This window comes from Parus major, chromosome 14 (assembly GCF_001522545.3).
Source record: "Parus major isolate Abel chromosome 14, Parus_major1.1, whole genome shotgun sequence".
Taxonomy (NCBI): domain Eukaryota; kingdom Metazoa; phylum Chordata; class Aves; order Passeriformes; family Paridae; genus Parus; species Parus major.
In genome coordinates this window covers 12,123,704-12,141,574 of record NC_031783.1, presented here as the reverse complement: position 1 = coordinate 12,141,574, position 17,871 = coordinate 12,123,704, and the positions used below count along the sequence as shown (strand labels likewise).

The 17,871-nt window shown below is 38.5% G+C and overlaps 1 long non-coding RNA gene across 1 annotated transcript; it reads left to right on the top strand.

Annotated features, from left to right (window-relative positions):
• The first annotated feature begins 3,083 nt into the window (after window positions 1–3,083).
• LOC107211254 lies at window positions 3,084–6,476 on the top strand. Its single transcript, XR_004499472.1, has 3 exons — window positions 3,084–3,142; window positions 4,314–5,041; window positions 6,278–6,476. It is a non-coding gene; the product is annotated as an uncharacterized LOC107211254 (long non-coding RNA).
• Window positions 6,477–17,871: the final 11,395 nt, after the last annotated feature.

Here is a 17,871-nt window from a genome sequence, read left to right as displayed (position 1 = left end):
CCCGCGTCCCGGCTCCCCCTCAGCTCCCTCCGAACCGGCAGCGGCGCTGCTGGCTTCACCTCCCGGCTCCCCGCACGGCTCTCCCGCCCACAGCGCCTCAGCCCACCTTCCCCTGACCTACACCTCACCAGCGGGGCCGTGTCTGGGCTGGGAAGGGCGGAGGGGCGCGCATCCTGCGCGGGGCTGAAGGGATGTGTGAGCGCGTGTGTTTATCTCTACGCTCGTGTATCTGTACGTGTGGGACACTGTCGGGACTGGGCGCTGCGGGGCTGGGGGGGGCTATTTCAGTGCAGGTTCCGCAGTCGCGGGTGGGGGGACACAAACACGGCCATCGCCGTCCCCTCACGCCGGGACCTGCGCTCTCTCCGGCCGGAGCGCTCATTGGGCGGGCGAGCGGGGCGGGCAGCGCGCGCGAGCAAGGGGCCGCGCGTGCAGAGGGCCGCGCGCCCGCGCGAGGCGGGAGCGGTGCCGTGTCTCGCGCCCCGCTTTGCCCCCTCCAGACGCCACCGCGCGCGCCGCCCTCAGGAGACGCGGCCCGCGGTCGCCTTCGTTTGTCCCCGTTCCCGTCCCCGTTCCCATTCCCCGTCCCCGCGGTCCCGGCGGGGCGCTCGGCCGCCGCGTCCCCGCGCTAGCAGCGCCCCCTATGCCCGCGCGGCGGTGCCGCGGGCGGGGACACGCCGGGCCCGCCCGGACAGGCCGGGCCGCCGCCGCCTCATCCCGGGCGCGCCCCGCGGCGGCGGCGCTTCCGTGCGCCGGAGGGCGAGGAGCAGGAATGTGGGGACAGAGCCAAGGGAGCCCCGAGGTGCGAGTTAAGTCCGTCCCTGTGCGCTGGGCTGCGCGGTGCTGCCGCGTCCCTGAGCGCCGTGCGCTGTGCCTCGTGGAGGGCAGCGAGGGCCGCAGGTTGGCAGAGCCAAAGTTGGAGGTTGGCTCCTGTTCTTTCTGCCTTTTTGACAGACGGTGTGTGATGATGGAGCCGTGCAGCAAACACTGCGCATTATCACATCAAATACAAGGTTATTTTCCCCTATTACTAACAGCCAGTTTAATGCGTGTCTGAAAGAGTTGCATTACCCAAGAAAGCACCTTTTTCTTGAGCCTTCGTTACTTTACATCATACAAGAAGGTAAAGCAGGTTCACAGTTTGCACCCCAGTGCAGGGGAACACTTTCCCTGGTTCCCTGGCAGGGTCCAACAGCTGTCTCTCAGCTGCCTCCCTGTCCAAGCCGTTCCATCCATCAACATCCAGAGCTGCAGGGCAGCTTTTCCTCCTGACCCTCCCTTTGTATCTCCCAGGTACATCTGTCTGCCAAATTCCCTCCTACGCCAGTCCCCGCTTCTTCTAGTATCCAACAGGTTATTAAGTTTTATGCCATCTCTTGTCTGCCCACCCTTTATCCTTCTGTGTGCCAGTGTCTTCCTGTGTTCAAGAAGTTGCTGTACTCAAATCCTCTTTATTGTGGCACCTTTTCTTGGTATGAGATATGAGATATGAGCACTCTTCCTTGTGGTAAATAGAGTCAAAATAGTGATTCTGTTGTGCCTCTCACGTCACACTTTCCTTTTTTTTGTGCGTAGACCACATTAATAATTATCTACACATATCAGGAGTCACTGCTTATGATTTTCCCTGCAATACGTCCGTTTTGAGAACAATGCAAACTGAACCCAGATTGTGTTCAGAACTGACCTTAAGGAAGTAACAATCTGTTTGTAACTCCCATTGCACCATTAATAGTAGTTATTTTACTGCAATGTGAAAAAAAAACAAAAAACTTTTTATTTAACCAGTAATTTTGGGTGGGACTGATTTGCCTTAACTGGAAATGGAAAATATATTTAATTGTGTGTTGGGCAGTTTTGTTTTGGTATTTTTTTAAGCACTGTGTACAAAGGAGCACAGGGCTGCTCACAGAAATTTCAGTTTAAGATTTCAAATTCAGTTTGATGTCTAAGAAAGTCCTCGGTGCTTCCTCGTAAGTTCTAAGTTTGCAGTGCTTATGATAGTATTGTGAAAAGTCTGCTGCAAGAGTCATTGCCAGACTGTTGAAACCAAGGTGCTACAAAGGAGAAATGCTCATTTCTGTAACTTAGCTCAATTTCAGTGGAAGTTAATTTCACTTTGAAATTAATGCGTTTTCCTTGTAGCCTTTTAAATCTGTTCTGCATGCAAACATAAGCACTGGAAAGTAGCCTATAAACATAGGAAAGTAAGCTATTTTCATCATTCGGGCCTTGCTTTCTTATTTAAATATGATTGTGTCTTTATACTTGACATTTTGGGTGAGATGTGAATGCCTGGTAGGAGAACAGCTCTCTCACCTGAAAAAAGCAGAAACAACAAATCTGATGGTCATAAAGACAGAAAAAAGGGACGGGATGAGTTTTACGGAATTTTAAAAGGAAACACAGGTACAAAAGAAGCAATATACTTAGTTTTATTCAAAGATGGACAAAAATAAGGTTAAAAGTCTTTATATCAATGACTGTTGTGTTTTGAAATGAGGCGTAAATGCGGTGAGATAATGAGACAAAAGAGAAAGGAAGAAAAGGCTCCACTATTCAAGACAGGCCATTTAAGGAAAGGCAGCCTTCTCGCCAAGAAAGTGGAATCACGGAACTACTTCCACAGGAAAATGTCCCCGATATTTTTTAACTTTATATACTTTATATCTTCTGGGGTACAATTTATTGACTCTTCAGCATTTGGAGTTAGCTAAACTCCTACAGATGGAGCGTTTTCATATTCAAGTAATTTTATATGCTTTTTAAAGTTTTGATTGTTTTTGGGGGGGTTTTGTTCAATTTTTTTTTTTTGGTTCTTTCTTTCTTTCTTTTTTGAGCACTGCAGCAGGTTGTTGGGAATCTGCTGTAATTTCTCATGCAGTCTCTGGTTCTTGTAGTCACTGATGGTGGTACCCAAGTGTGGTCTAGATTATGCCAAGCATGATGGTTTTAAGCCAGGTAATTGCTGTGGTTTGTTTGGCTGTTTTAGTCCTGTAAGCCCAAAAATTATATTGCATTCTCTTCTATTGAAACAAAAAGAAAAAAAAATTAATCAGTGATTTTTTATTTATTTTTTTTTTAGTGCGGTGTTTTTCACCAGCACACTTTCTTTGACGATGACTTACTCCACCTGGAAAATGTAAGTGATAAAACAAAAGTCTTTACCAGAACCTTTGAAAATTAAACGCAGAGCAGTATGAACACTATAACAGGCAAAAATAAAAGTTGTAAATTATGTAAATTTACTGTAAAGCAGTAAATTATGAAGAACTAGTAAAGTCTTCATCATAAGTAATGTAGAACAATTACTATTTTTAATTCCTGGGATATAAGGTATAGATCTTGTTGGAATCCTGAAAGCAGTTCCATGCGTTGTTCCTACACTTCCATTTTCCTTCACTCAAAAAGTGCAAAACTCAGGACAAGCAATTTTATTGACTACCACATGATAGTCCCAGAGGGTTTTTATATTGCCTTTCCCTTTCTCCCAAGAGGGACAGTGCTTTAGAAAACAATGACTTTGCAAGTAGAAAGTAACTTTCTTTCAAATGGGAATGTTTTCCAGCATATTAAATCAACCTGAATTCAATGAACTTTTGGGAGGGGGCTAAAATCTTCCCCAGAAAGGGTATATTCCCAAGGGACAGTAGCCAGCTGCTCTGCTTTTATCAAGTAAATATGCTTCTACGTCAATAAAAAACATTGGAAGAGAAGAAAGAAAATATCCCATTATGTGCTGGAAGTCCCAAGGGAGGCATTAGGCAATGACTTCACCACACTTCTGGAAGTATCTCCTGTAGCAAACGCTGTTGCAAGAGCAAGAATAAGTCCCATTAAATTTTACTGGGCTTAAATAACTTAATATGGTGTCAGTTTATAAAGCCCCCAAACAAACAGAATGACAAATTTTTGTTTTCTCCATGTGGTTTGAATTTACATAAAAGAAATTAGAATTAGATTTATGTACCTCTTAGGTCTGATTTTAAATTCAGAAATGCGAGCAAATTCAGAGTTAAATTCCTTCTCTTACTGCTTAATATGATTGTGCTGAGGAGTGTGGGAACAGGCGAGGCGCAGTTCTAAGGCACAGCGGTAAAAGTTGAGGGCAGAATGAATATATTGAAATGTTTCATGGCTTTTATGAGCCTGAGAAGGATCCTGCTAGAGCTGTAGCATGGCTCTATTTATGCTCAAATACAGTTAAGCTGATGGAAGCAATGTCTGTGCCGTCAGGACAAGGGGCTAACGTGGTTTCTGAATTATCCCATCTCCATTATTATCCCAAGGTAACGATAGGCTTTCCCATTTAGCCATCAGAAGAAATTCACAATGACCCAGCCATGTTGCCCTGCTGTGTTTTATGGAGTAGAGAGTTAGCGAAGTAACATAAAGGATCAAGACAACAGGTTCTGCGTTTTTGAAATGTAGACGTTTGAAAACATTCTCAGAGCCTCGCAGAGGAAGTCTACAGGGGCTCTAATGATTCTACTCCAGACAAGATGGGCTAGAATGGAGAGAGAGATCTTCTCTTAAGAAGTCTGTGCCTTCAAACACCAGCGGGTCTGGCTACCCAGCCATGGGTTGCCGGGATCGTCCTTTCATGGTTCTGATGATGCCCCAGGCATGAGTGACCTGAGCACTTTGAGAACTGTCTGAAATTGCCCGTAAATACTGGGGCAGGCTTTGGACAAAGACTAAATGTTTCCGTTGAACTTAACCTTTGTACTTAGGAGTGCCATCTTGGGGACTTCCTCAACTTTCTAGCTGATCAGGAAAAAAAATAATTAAGTAGAATCTGAAACCATAAATACAAAAGAAGTCTACTGAATAACAGCTGAATATTACCAGTGAAATGCATCAATTCATCAGCTTACACTTGATCACACTCTGCAGAAGACTTCCAGAGAATACATCAGACTGGAGGAAATGCAGTGTTACTTGCATTCTTTTTTTCCCCCATCCTTTTTCTATTTCCTGGAACTAAACCAAAACACATTCACAACAGTAAAAAGTACTGCTTCTGCAGGACATGTTTCAGGTATGACATAAAATATTAAACGCTTTGAAATGAGATTAGATTTCATTCATGTTTTCAATTTTTCAATAACTTTTATATGAAAAACCCAACTAACAAAAAACCCCTCAAAATCCTAAACTGAAATCCTTGTACCCCATGCAAGATCCATTGTGATTTCCGTTGATTACGATTTTCTGAATTTCCTGATTAAGATGCTGTAACATGCCTGTGGTTTCTCCCAGAGAGGGCACTAGTTTAGTCATTAGTGAACTAGTTATTGTCTCCATATCCTTATTCAAGAAGATATTATGAAGGCCTGAATAACTTTCTTACAGACCCTAAACAGTGCAGAATACTGTTTTTATCAAGGGTATGGCTTATTTTCAGATGCAGTATAAACATCTTGTCTTAAATAAGCAAAGACATCCATTGAACACTTTGTGATGGGATTCCATCATTACAGTGAAGAACTGTGTTAAATGGATACATGGAGATAATATTCAAAAAGATAACTATTCTTCGGATTCTGCAATTGAGAAATGCAAAGTGCTAGATGTGAGGAGTTAGTTCATTATTACAACCTTGCATTTTTCTGACCTGATTGATATGTCTCAAATGGAAAAGCCTTAAAAGCAAAATGCCAGTGTGATAAGCAGATAACAAGAAGGAGGATGAAAACAATTACCATGAGCATTTGAGCAGTCCTACTTGCTAAATGGGAGAAAACTGAACATCTCAGCCATGTTGCTGCTGCCATAGTCTACAATTTGTCCGTCATATAAAAATAAACAGGTCATGAAATGGCAAAGTGAGCTTTAAAGGATAAATAGAAGCTATTTGCAGTGATTGGCCACCTTAGCTATAGATTATTTTTTCCTCCATAGGATATAAATATATATTGATGAGTAGTATTTTAAATTAGGATTCAAATCCAGAGGAATCTGCCACTATGGAGATTTCAGCAGATGCTTCTCTGCCAAAATAAGACCATGGCTTGTCTTTTAAGGACATTTTGATTTTGTTAATCTTTTGTGCCTGAACACTTGTGTAGCCAAGAATTTTCCAGATTTATTGATGACTGAAGTTGAGAAGTCAGTTTTAGATCCTGTTAACTCTGGTTTATAAAAATAAAAGATGGACCAGACTGTTGATTCAGGGAGATAAAGTAAGAGGGTTGATGTGAGTGAGCCAGATGGTTTTTACTAGTACTACTATTTTGGCATAAAATTAATGTTGTTCCAAAATATTTTTTGCTAGATATCTGTGCAGAGATTCTGACCAGCAGCTTCTTATATTTAGCAGCCAAAATAATGTATTTGTCACCACTGTTCTCCTTGGCTGAATCTTTGTGTACATCAGCTCAGCCCTTCCCTTGACTGACTGTACTGGCATCTCCTCAGTGCTTCACAGCTTTTTCTAGACTGCTTCTCCTCAATTCTGTGATTCTTCCTTTTCATATGAGGTATTTTTTTCTTTTTTATTATTTTTTTTTAAGATGATCAAAAGCAATTATAATATATCTTTGAATCTGTTCAAGATAGGACAAGAGTTCAGATTAGCACTGAAGAGCTTTCCTTTCCACAGGTCTCTTATCATGATTCTGCTAACAGAAATTAATTTTGTAGAAATCCAGGCTTGGGCACGGACAGTACATTTCACCATTCTTACAGCTTTAGCTCAAGGTTATTATTGCTGCTCTGTGCTCAGAAGGGAAGACTGCATACTAATTACAGACATTTTATCTTAATTTCCATAGCAATTAAATGTTATTTTAAAAGGCTAATCTGAAACATTTTCTAAGTGATCCACTTGGGTGACACCCTTGCACCATTTTTATGAAAGTGATGAAAATGTATTTAAACATGTGCTAAGGCCTTGAATCCAAATCTCACTTTTCACTACTACTTTTCAGTAATACAGACAATATGAAATGCATATTCCTTGGAAGAAAACACCCACAACAAAGGAGTTCACACCCATGATAAATTTAAACAGCAGCAGAATATCAGGATAGCTTTGACAGCATAGCTGATGTAAAGGAGAAATACTGGAGTAAAAATAAAATAAAACAATCTTTATTGAAGAAATTTATGTTTTAAAGGAAGTAGAAAAGCTTTGTGGTTATTTACATAGAAACCACTGGTTTTTCTTAACTGCTCTGTAATGCATCTATGCAGTAATTTAGAAAGCTTATACTTAAAACAGATGCCAGCATTATTCTTCAGAGAGTACTCGGAACACAGTGAGTATGAGACAGATGGATGCAGCAGAATCAATAGTTCAGAGAACTCCATCAGGTGCATGCATTTCGTATAGGTCAAGTTTGATGAAACCCCACCTTCGTGAATCAACACTTCTGATGTAAATAATTCACAGGAATAGAAAAAAATCCTCTAAGCTTATATGGGATGAATATAAATACACTTCTAAAATAATTGTTAGTGAGCTATAATATGATCTGACTCTTGTAGCTGGCTTATATATATATATATGATCCTATTAACACAGAGTTTTAGTACATCAAGAGATTGGAGATTTCTACTTTAGTAATGAGTTTAGCGAAATAAGGAAAACAATGGACTTTAAACTGTGAGGCATTTGCAATACAATAATGCTACAGCCTCTTTGCTCTTTTAATGAATATACTGTAAGAAAATCTATAAATCTTCAATTAGTATTTAAATCTGATCTCATTCCTTATTTTGTATGCATATTTTCAGGTTCTAAGTATTCTAAGATGACTTTAATATGACCTCCCTTTGGGAGCAGCTCCACAGGGCTCTCACAGGTCCAAGAGGAAAAGACTCCAGAGTGGGGTGACTTGCTCTGTAAAGCATTTGGTGATCAGCACAAGACTCCTGTTGCCTTAACAGTGAAGTGAAGTGAAATAAAGCTCAGCTCAGTCTGGATCTCCCTAGAGATGGAACTTAATTATGACCCAGCATGTTTGTTCAACTGCTGCAGACCTACACATTTTGGTGTCACTACTTCTGGTTTTACTGGTAAGGTGAAAGAAACCCAAAGCAAGTCATGTGTTGTTATCATTTCACTCCTCCTCCCTGAACTGTAGTGGATTCCAGATCATGTAGGATGAGAAAAAGAGCTACTTTGTTTTGCAGGGAATGTTTATTGCTTTTCCTGACAGACTTAGAGACAAAGCCTCCTCACAAGGACAAAAATTAAGTAGATGAAGGTGAAACTTCAATATTGAGTTATATTGAATTGGATTCATTCACACACAACTGAACTCAGTTATGAAATTTATAACCGTAAAAGCCTAAATAAAAATAAAGATGGCTAAAGGAACTCATGGGAGGTGGTGTATTTTGTAGAGAAATAGCAATATATTTCTTTGCTAGTCAAAATGAATACTTTAAAAGAGTCACCAAGACAAATGTAAGATACCTTCAAATTTATAATGCTTAAATAATACATTATTATTTCATATTACATAGTGCCTGGATATACCATGCTTTCTTAAAACAACTGCTGAACAAGCTCTGTGAACTGTCAGTGTGTCTTTAGCAATAAAATTTCCAGAGGTCTGGAAAGAAAACCCAATGTTGTGTAAATATTTTAAAGTTAATGACGCCATAAGTAATCCCAGACACATTAATTGAAGATCAGTTCTCATGCACTTAACAGACTGCTTAAGATGGAAACAAGAAACAAAATTAACAATCAGTTCTAATTGATCTGTTTTTTATGGAAAACAGATATTGAACAGGAGTGCTGGTACTGTGGATGACATCACAGCCTTGACAGATAATCTTCCATTGCTTCATTTAATGTTCTTCATTTGGCCATCAAGTCTTGAGTGATTATGGTTTTAAAAACTAGTGGGTAATCTGATGTTCAGGCCTTTAGGTTGGAATGATAAACTGAAACAAACTTCAGAAAATAATCATTGGGTTGAAAGGTGTGTGCAGAAGTGTGTGTTTGGGGGAACTTTGTCAGATCTATTTTTAGGCCTGATGTTATTTAGGATCCTTCCTGAAGAATGACATTCTGAGCAATCTTTCATCTGTCAGGAAAAGCATGCTTTGGGACGTAAAAAAAAAATCCACAGTTGAAAAGTGGTGCTAAATTATTTCAGACCACAAATAAGAGTAGAGGTTGTCAACAGTGATTTTGCATCTCTATGGTGACACTTGAAAAAGCTCAGCTGAAGCAAGTGAAAGTGTGAAATTAGAGAACATAAACTGAAGAATGATAAATCCCTCTGTGGATGTCATCATTCTTGAGTAATGTGAACTCTAGTGTGCTGGAGTTTGGAATTTAAGAGATTTTTAACATCTGAAATGAAATAATCACCATCAAGTTCAACAAGTTTTATTTATTGCCAGTGTTCAGCAGCTTAAGTTTCCTGATCCATTCACTCAGTTGGATGGATCCATTCCAGTTGGTAACTGGTCTTCACATACTTTACCTAGACATGCAATGGCCTCTCTGTCTGTAGAAGATGTTGCTTATTTATAAAATATTCTGTAAATAGACTTTTTGCTATTTCTGGTTATATTTTTCTTAATCTTCAATATTGCTTTCCAATAGAAATAATAATTGTGTTAATATTCTAACTAAAAAAATACATTTGGATACATAATTTAGCTTTAAAAATTCTTGGGAGTTTGCAGTATAAATGAACATTGCTTCATCAAACCTTAGAGAAACAGCTGCCTCACAAGCTGGGGTAGAATTCTGACCTTATCCATGGAAGTCTCTTCAGTAGTTTCAGGGAGAAGACAGGGAAGGAAGTTGCTGTTGCACAGTGGTTGATTGTTCTTGCTTTCACCTGAATCCATCTATCTTTGTTGATTATAGTAGCAGCCAAAGAATTTCTCAAATGTGCAAGAAAGAAAACAAAAACACCAGAAAGTGTTCCAAATTCTGAGAGACTTGTCAAGAATAAAATGTGTTAGTTGCTTTTGTGACAAGAACAAAGCCAGCAAGGAAGGATATTTGCAATTAAATCCTTAAAAAAAGTTTCCAATTACATTTATTTGTAAAATGCATGGCAAAAAAAGTGAGTTTGGAGTCTCCACACTTCTTTTATACCACAAGAAAAACTTTGCTTTGTGGCATTCATTGAACAATATCACATCTTGCTTTTTCTTTCTCAACTCTTGACTCCAGCCTCTCAAAAGGAGATTTACACACTGTCTCAGACACCTTACATACGTAGATTAATAAGAAATAAATTGGCCTTGAATGTTGGCAAATCTCAAAACCATATGTTCAGAGAGTTCTTTCATTCAGTTGTAATTAATTTTTTACAAAATTAGTAGCTTTAATCAATTAGATACCTGGATGGAGTCTGAATCCTGCTATGGGTGTTTGAAGTCTCAGGGAGTTGTAGATCAAGCAAAGCTTTCATAGAAGTGGCCTTTCTCCTTTCACTATATACATCTGTGCTAAATAATATTGAGACTAATTCTGCCCTTTGTCATAATGATATAAATCCAAAATAAAGCCTTAATACTGCAAGGACTTAGTACATGTACTCCAGGCAAAGGACAAATCCGATATATTATAGCAGTAATATATACATGCTTAACTTGCAGCAGATGAGTATCTCTGCAGGATTTAATTTAAGCAGACACTTCTAGTTTCAGCAGATGTCACCTGGAGCAGAGCTTGGTGTGCTGGTTGGAGACATTGTGCCTTGCTTGCTGTTATTGCTTGATCTCTAACAAGTCCCAGGGGCTTCCAGTCACTTAGCGTTCATTATTTAGGCAAAAACTCATTTAAAGGCATCCTAAAATGCTGTAAAATAGTGATTACAAAGCTTCTGAACAAAGAAAGAACAATACATCTTAAATTGCTGAGGTATTGAAATACCTCAGATGTAGAATTTTTTTGTTACAAAGCATTTTGAATTATTCTGCGTTTAGTTACTTTAAGGTATATTTTTAAGTAATATCCATAAATTTGTCCCTAGAAAAATATCAGAAGAGTGAAAAAGTACCCTTGTTTTAGTTGTGCCCCTGTGCTGAATAGTCACACATTGCATTGGCTCCCTGATAAACATTGCAGTGGAGAGTAATTCTGAAAAAGAAAAATGGAAGAGCAGCTTTCCTTCCAGCACATTGCAGTATAACATCTTATGACACAGCTAAGTATAGCTAATTTATTTGGAGCAAAGGGGTTATTAAGATGAAGATTAATGCACAAATAACTCTTTCCTGGAAGCTTACTGTGATGCATAAACTCACAAAATCTGTTGCATGGAAGGGTTTACAACTGGGCTTGGTGCGGCTGGGATCTTTGTATCAGCACAGTAACGCTCAGGGTACTCTTCCAGAGGCCACTGCACAGCAGAGGAGAAGGGCCTGGACATTCCTTTTTATCCCCACAAGCATGTAAGTGTGTATACTGGAAGAGGAATAGTTATATCTGGGGTTCAAGCTCCATTCTGATTCCAAGAGGAGTCAGTACCATGATTCCATGTGATAGAGAGCCTAAAGAAGCCACTAAGCAACAAATGGGAATTGTTATTTTGTGGTAACTGTTTTATAAATTACTAGACCATCATGGACTGCTTATGTTTTGCTTTGTCTTTCTTTGGAGAACTGAGTATTAGGTAGAAATAATATTGAGATTTTTAGTAAATCTGGGATCTTGCCCTGAGTAACCCCCCTATATAACTTCCTACATGCATCTAATGTGTACCATATGTCTGGGGTAATAATTTGCAGGAATATGTCAGAATGTCCCTCCAGTAAGGTTAGGGGTAATAAACTGTTGTTAGTAGTTCCAAGGTCAAACCTGAGTTCTTTCCATGGAAATAAAAGATAGCACTGCATTACCTTGTCAAGTTAATACAGTGTGATAGAGCAGCTCAGGCAGCACATCCTGAAAGACTGTAAATGTCTAATAGATTTAGGAAAACTGTACCTCAGGGAACATATTAGGAAGGATTCATCAATGGATCAAAACTGTCTTGGAGCCTTACTTATTGGGGACCAGCACAGTTTTAAATTATTGCTTTCTTAAGAAAAGCCTCAAGACAAATTGTATTTCTTAGATTAGCTTTACACGAGTGGTCAATAGTTTCTGTTGGAGAATTTCAAGGGTTTGTGGTGGTTTGTTTTCTTTTAACACTGGCATGAGCAATTTCAATAATTTGAACTCTGTAATTAAGTTTTGATTTTTTTCCCAAATGATTTTCAAATTGCTTAATATGCTGCTTATAGTCTGTCATTCTTTGCAGATGAAATTGGACATATTTGTGAAGTGTCTTAGCAGTGTGTCTCTACTGACAAAGAACTTTAATTATAAGATATGGGTTTGCAAGTTGTGCATTAATTAGACACGAAATTAACAAAGTGTGAAGTTTGTACACATGTTCACACACACAGAGAACATCAGGAAGTTTTCATCCATAGATGTGTCCCAATGTATGTAAGCATTTGGAATCAATACTTGTTTAAGGGTAATAGCAATTAATAAGAATTCTGCTACTCTGTGTGTTTTGAATTGTTCCGCAATTCATCCCTGTGAAATCAGTTACTCGATATTTCCAATGTGACTGAAGTAGAAACTGGCTTCTATTTATTTTTCATGTATGATTTAATTTAGATCTCCCTATTATGCTTATGCTGTTTAAAGTAATGATGGACTGTAACTCACAGCTTAAACATGAAAACTTTATACCAAGGAGCAGATAAATAGGATTAAGTTAATAATTCTGCAGTTCTGGAGTAATTGCTATTTGCAAAGCACAAACTGTGTTTTACTGATGACATCATTAGAGTCTTGCTTTAATTAAAGTCTATATTGCCTGTGTTTTACTATGACTGCCTCTTACTGTAAATTGATTTTATAGGGCACTAATTTGTAAACTGAATATTGCTGCAGAATAAGACTTGGTTATATTTTTGTGGCCAAAATGCTACACAGTATTTAAGAATGCATTTAAAGTTAAGTATGTGTTCAGCAATTTGGCTGAACTGTTGCTTCTTTTATTCCACTTCATGCAAATTCATGCCTCAAATAGACATACTAAGGATCTGATCCTTGTAATCTTATTGATGTTGAGTAATGCCTTAATTGCTAGACTGTCATTTTGACATAGACTATTCTAATTTCGGAACAAGAAAAAACAAATGCAGATTATTTAGAAAGCTGGTTCAAGCCTAGAATTAGAATGTTTTGACAGTATCAGACAGAAGAAGAAGTAAGATTTTAGATTTAGATTTGTCTGTTATCAAATATAAGCCATAGGTTGCATCACATGGAAAGGAATAAATGCAGTTTCTTTATCGAGTACCTATTGATTTTTAGGGTTGAGAAGAGTGACCAACGAAAATGAATTTGGAGAAAAATGCTGCTTTTTACTGATGCCTGCAATTGTTGGATCTCTGATATTGTAGTTCCCATAACAACATCCAAATGACTGAGGACTCTGCACCATTGCTGTCCATTGAACCTACAGGATGTGGCTGCTATTGCTCCAGTTTCCTCATTTCTCTGAGAAAGGCAAGTGCTTTGGGAAGCTGGCTCCATGTTTTGTTCCAGCAAACAAAACTTTACTGCTATGCATTGTCTGTATTTTTCCATCTATAAAACCAACAAAACCCGAACACCTAGTATTGGGAAATTCTTACATCCCACTTACAATTCATGTCTTTGTTCTCCTTTGAGTGCCCAGAGAAATACAGTACAGCTGTATATTTGTTGTTGGAAAATTATAGCAACCAAGAAATGAAAATATTCTTTTTGTAAGTTACATTTTATTTCCAGCTGAGTTGTATCAGCTTAGGCAGAACAATAGCAGAATCCAGCACCTTAAGAGGTTGAGGGACTATTTCTTTAAAAATAACTTTAATCCTTTGGGATGTAAATGAATTAAGAGCATGTAAATGCTCTATAATAAAAATATTATTTTTGTGACCTGCAATTTACACTTTTCTAAGTTAGATATCATTTCACCAAATTTTTTTTATTTGCTTCAGGTAAACCTGAAGCTGTGTTCTGGGATTTGTGTGCACAGAATGTTTTTTTCTAGCAAATTGACAGCACTCATACTCCATCTACCATGCTGACAGCACAAGTAGTTGATATATCTTGAATTTGTTAAGACATAAACAGGAGAAGGATTTAAAGGCTGGGGAGTATTATTTTGTTTATCCTGATGATGATGAGATGAAACTAATGCTCCAAATATCTGATGGCAACCTGCTATTTTAGAGATAAAAAAATGCCTGAACTTCCAGTAAAAGGGCAAATAACCTTCTTTGCAAGTAGCCATGATCTTTAATTTGTTTACTAAAGTTGTTTTCATAGAATATATATGTTAAACCTGACAGCTTGATTGCACTGGGGTCTTGCCCCAGGGCAGCTATTTGGATGCATCATGGACACAGAATATCAACACAAAATAATTTTGCTGGAATAAAAAATCTGTCTATCTTGCTGTCCATTTTGACTGTCTCAAGTGAACAATTCAACAGTTTTGTAAAATTGAATAGTATATGCTCCAGTTCTCTCTTGGAATGTTGTGATGTTAGGAAACTATTGTGTTTCTGTGCAGAAAGAGATGGATCTTTATTCCACAGAAAAGCCTTGCCTAGAGCATTATGATTTTTCCCTACCCATATGTTTAATGTGTGTTCTTATATACAAATTGCTGTGAAGACAAACCCCTTCACAACCAGCTCTCAGCCATCCCTTGCAAACTCTCATTATGTTAATTAAGCAGTTTTTGTTACCCCACACAAAAAATACTATGCCTGGAAGAAAACTGTTTTGAGAATACGTATTAGCATCCTTAAAAACATACAAATAGAGGTATATGTTTATGTCAGGAAAATGTAATAGCTATTCCAAATCCAAAAATTACCAAGCTAGAAAATTGCATTAGTATATTTGGGCTTAAATTGATCTTTGAGGCATGGAGGCAGAGTAGAGAGACTGAACGCTCTGTCAGCAATTCAGTGCCATTCAGGGAAACTGAAGATTTTCAACAGAGGAGAAATATATGTAGAGTTCTTCAGGCTGCTTAAGAGTGCTGCAGCAAAGAAACAACATTGTCACCCTGGCAAAAATTAAAGCTAAGAACCTCTGCATTAAGCTCATAATTACAATGAAAATATGTTTTAAACACTGGTTTAGATGAACCCGAGTTGTAAGCATGTTCTTCTTTATTTTATGAATATCATACATGCAGTGTCGGACTGCACAGCACAGTAACTTGGTCTGCAGGAATTCCCTGAGAACCACCTGTGCCTGAAGTTAGAAACAGCTCCCAGCAGCCAGGAGCTGTGGCTGCCTTGGGAAGGTTTGGCTGGGATGTGCTCACTGTGTCACTTGGACTAGACAATTGTTGTAGGTCTGTTCCTACTGGAACTACTCTGTTCCCAGGGTGGATTTAATCTTGCAGGCACTGGCAGCTAAAATCAAAGTCTCCAATGAGCTATACAAGCTCAGTTTTTCAGATTTACAGCAGCTAAACTTGGGCATATTTTCAGAAGAATGGCAAAAGATAAATCCATGAGGTGAGTTATAAGAACCTGCCAGTATCTCGGTCCCATTTCTAGTCCATGAGGCTTAATGTTCATTCTGTCGTTGAGTTTCCCTTATATTTATGTTGTGCTATATATAAATTGCTCAGTAATCCTTTCTTTAACTTGTTAGGTCCTTTGGTTTACTTTAAAAAAAAAAATTAATAACCAAGCTTACAGCCTAGAAAGAGCAACAAAATAAAACCTTCAAATATTCTTGAGTTTTTCTAGCTGCAACCTATTTGGGAAGTTCATCAAAAAGTCTAGGTGAAGGAGCAGAGAGAGTGCACCTGACTCTTTTAGCTGACATTGGAATAATTAATTTTATGAAAATGACTTCCATTGGAGGTTAATTTATTTTGGCTGACAGTCACATACATTAATAGACATATCTAATGCTGCAGTCAGTCTGAACTTTATTTAGAATAGTTTATTTATATCTTTGGGTGATTTCATTGCAAAGAGATGGAAGACATTTAGGATCATGAAGCATGAACATTTTTCCCAGTTTAAAAAAACACAAAAAACCAAAACCCCCCAGAATTTTGACTGCGTGAGTGTTTTAGCCTTCTGATGGTTAAGCCTAAAGTGGTTTGATTTCTTTCATCAGTGCAGCTTAAGAAGTCCCTTCAGATGACACATTTGACTTCCTTGTACAGTAAGAATCACTAGGCATCTTTCCTCTAATCCTGCAGTTTCTAACTTTAGGAACAAGGAAATGCCTCAGAAACTTAATATATGAAATAGTGCTTGTGTGCAATTCAGATAACTTACCTGTTCTTCTGGCCATAATTTTATAATTGTCTTACTTGTAAATAGCTTACACAAAATGGCCAAGCACAATAATCTGTCTATTTGAAATGGTTCAGATGTGGTAGCATGGAATGAGTCCATATTTTAAAAAGCAGAGCAAACCTGAGAATATTAGTGGGTTTATATATTATTCTAGTCTGAAAAATCCAGCTGTAGAAATAAAATCTACATGCCCATTTCAATTGTATATTTGAAAGGCTATATTATGATAATAATTTCCCAGGAGGTAGTTATGCCTTCTGTTTTTTTATGCAAAAGGATGGAGTCTAATATAATTTTTAAGGCTTAATTTTATCCTGCTTTATCCTTGTGTTCTCATTGACCTCTGATAATCAAGGAAACAAAACTGGTGGATTCTGTATTTATATAATTAAGTCAGTACTTGGCTTTATAAGTGTATGTGAAAAGTGGGTTGACAGTATTTATAAAAAGAGAGGATATGCTTAGAGACATAGCTCTTATAAACTTATAGACATGAGTAAGCTGCCAGTTTTGACCATGCACTGAAAATTTCCTGATAATCCGATGTCCTTTGCAAAATATGTTATCATGGGCATTGTGTAGAGTGGAAAACAATGACTCTCCCTACCCTGATATATGACATCTGCTATATCATTCATTTTCATAACCTTTTTCCATGGCTGGGGTCCAACTGTTGGATAGAATTTATTAATTTTAGTGACATCAACCTGTTACAGTGTCAGTGGTACAAAGTCAATCTTTGTATGCAAGCTGGATTGAATGATGTTTCCATTGTTCACTCTGCATCCTTGGGAAAGACATTTTGAGTCTAAAAATATTAAATAAGAAAAGGGGAAGCAAGAGAAAGAGCATTATTTAAAGGTATTGTAGTCATCAGAGACTTAAAGAATCTTGCCTATATATTTCAAGAGAAGAACAGAGGAATTCTAGTACCAACAGAATCACTGGTTCAGAATAACTCCCTACATTTTGGAAAACTTAAACTGATGCCTTTCTAGTTAGAGCCCCAGAATTTACACTGAGGCCAGCTCACCTTTATGGTCTTGAGGAACATGGAAATAGAAACATTTGTTCAATTATCTTGGAGCTCTATTGTTAAGCATATATTGAAGTATGTTCTTGTGTTCCCCAGGACTTCAGTCCATGACCTCTGTTCATCCAAAGCACAGCAGAACCCATCCAGAGGCTGGCTGACAGCCAGGCTATGTGAAAACAGCTGGCATTAGATTAGAATGGGAGCAGTGGGGATTCACTTGTTTCTGCACAGCCCTGGAAGAAAACAAAAATATTAGTTCACACAAAACCCAAACCAGGGCTGTGACACTCTTGGTCATATGGTTTAGTTTCAGGTAGACCTGTGAGGAGCAGGGAATTGAACTTTATGATCATTATGGGTCCCCTCCAACTTGAGATATTCCATGGTTCTGTGATTGCCTTAGGAATGAAGCTGAAAGATCTTTACTGTGTATTGGTGAACCTGTGAAACATGGCAATTTGTGTCATTGATATGTGCTAAAAGTAGGAGGTTTGCCTTATGAGCCTGCTTTGAAACAA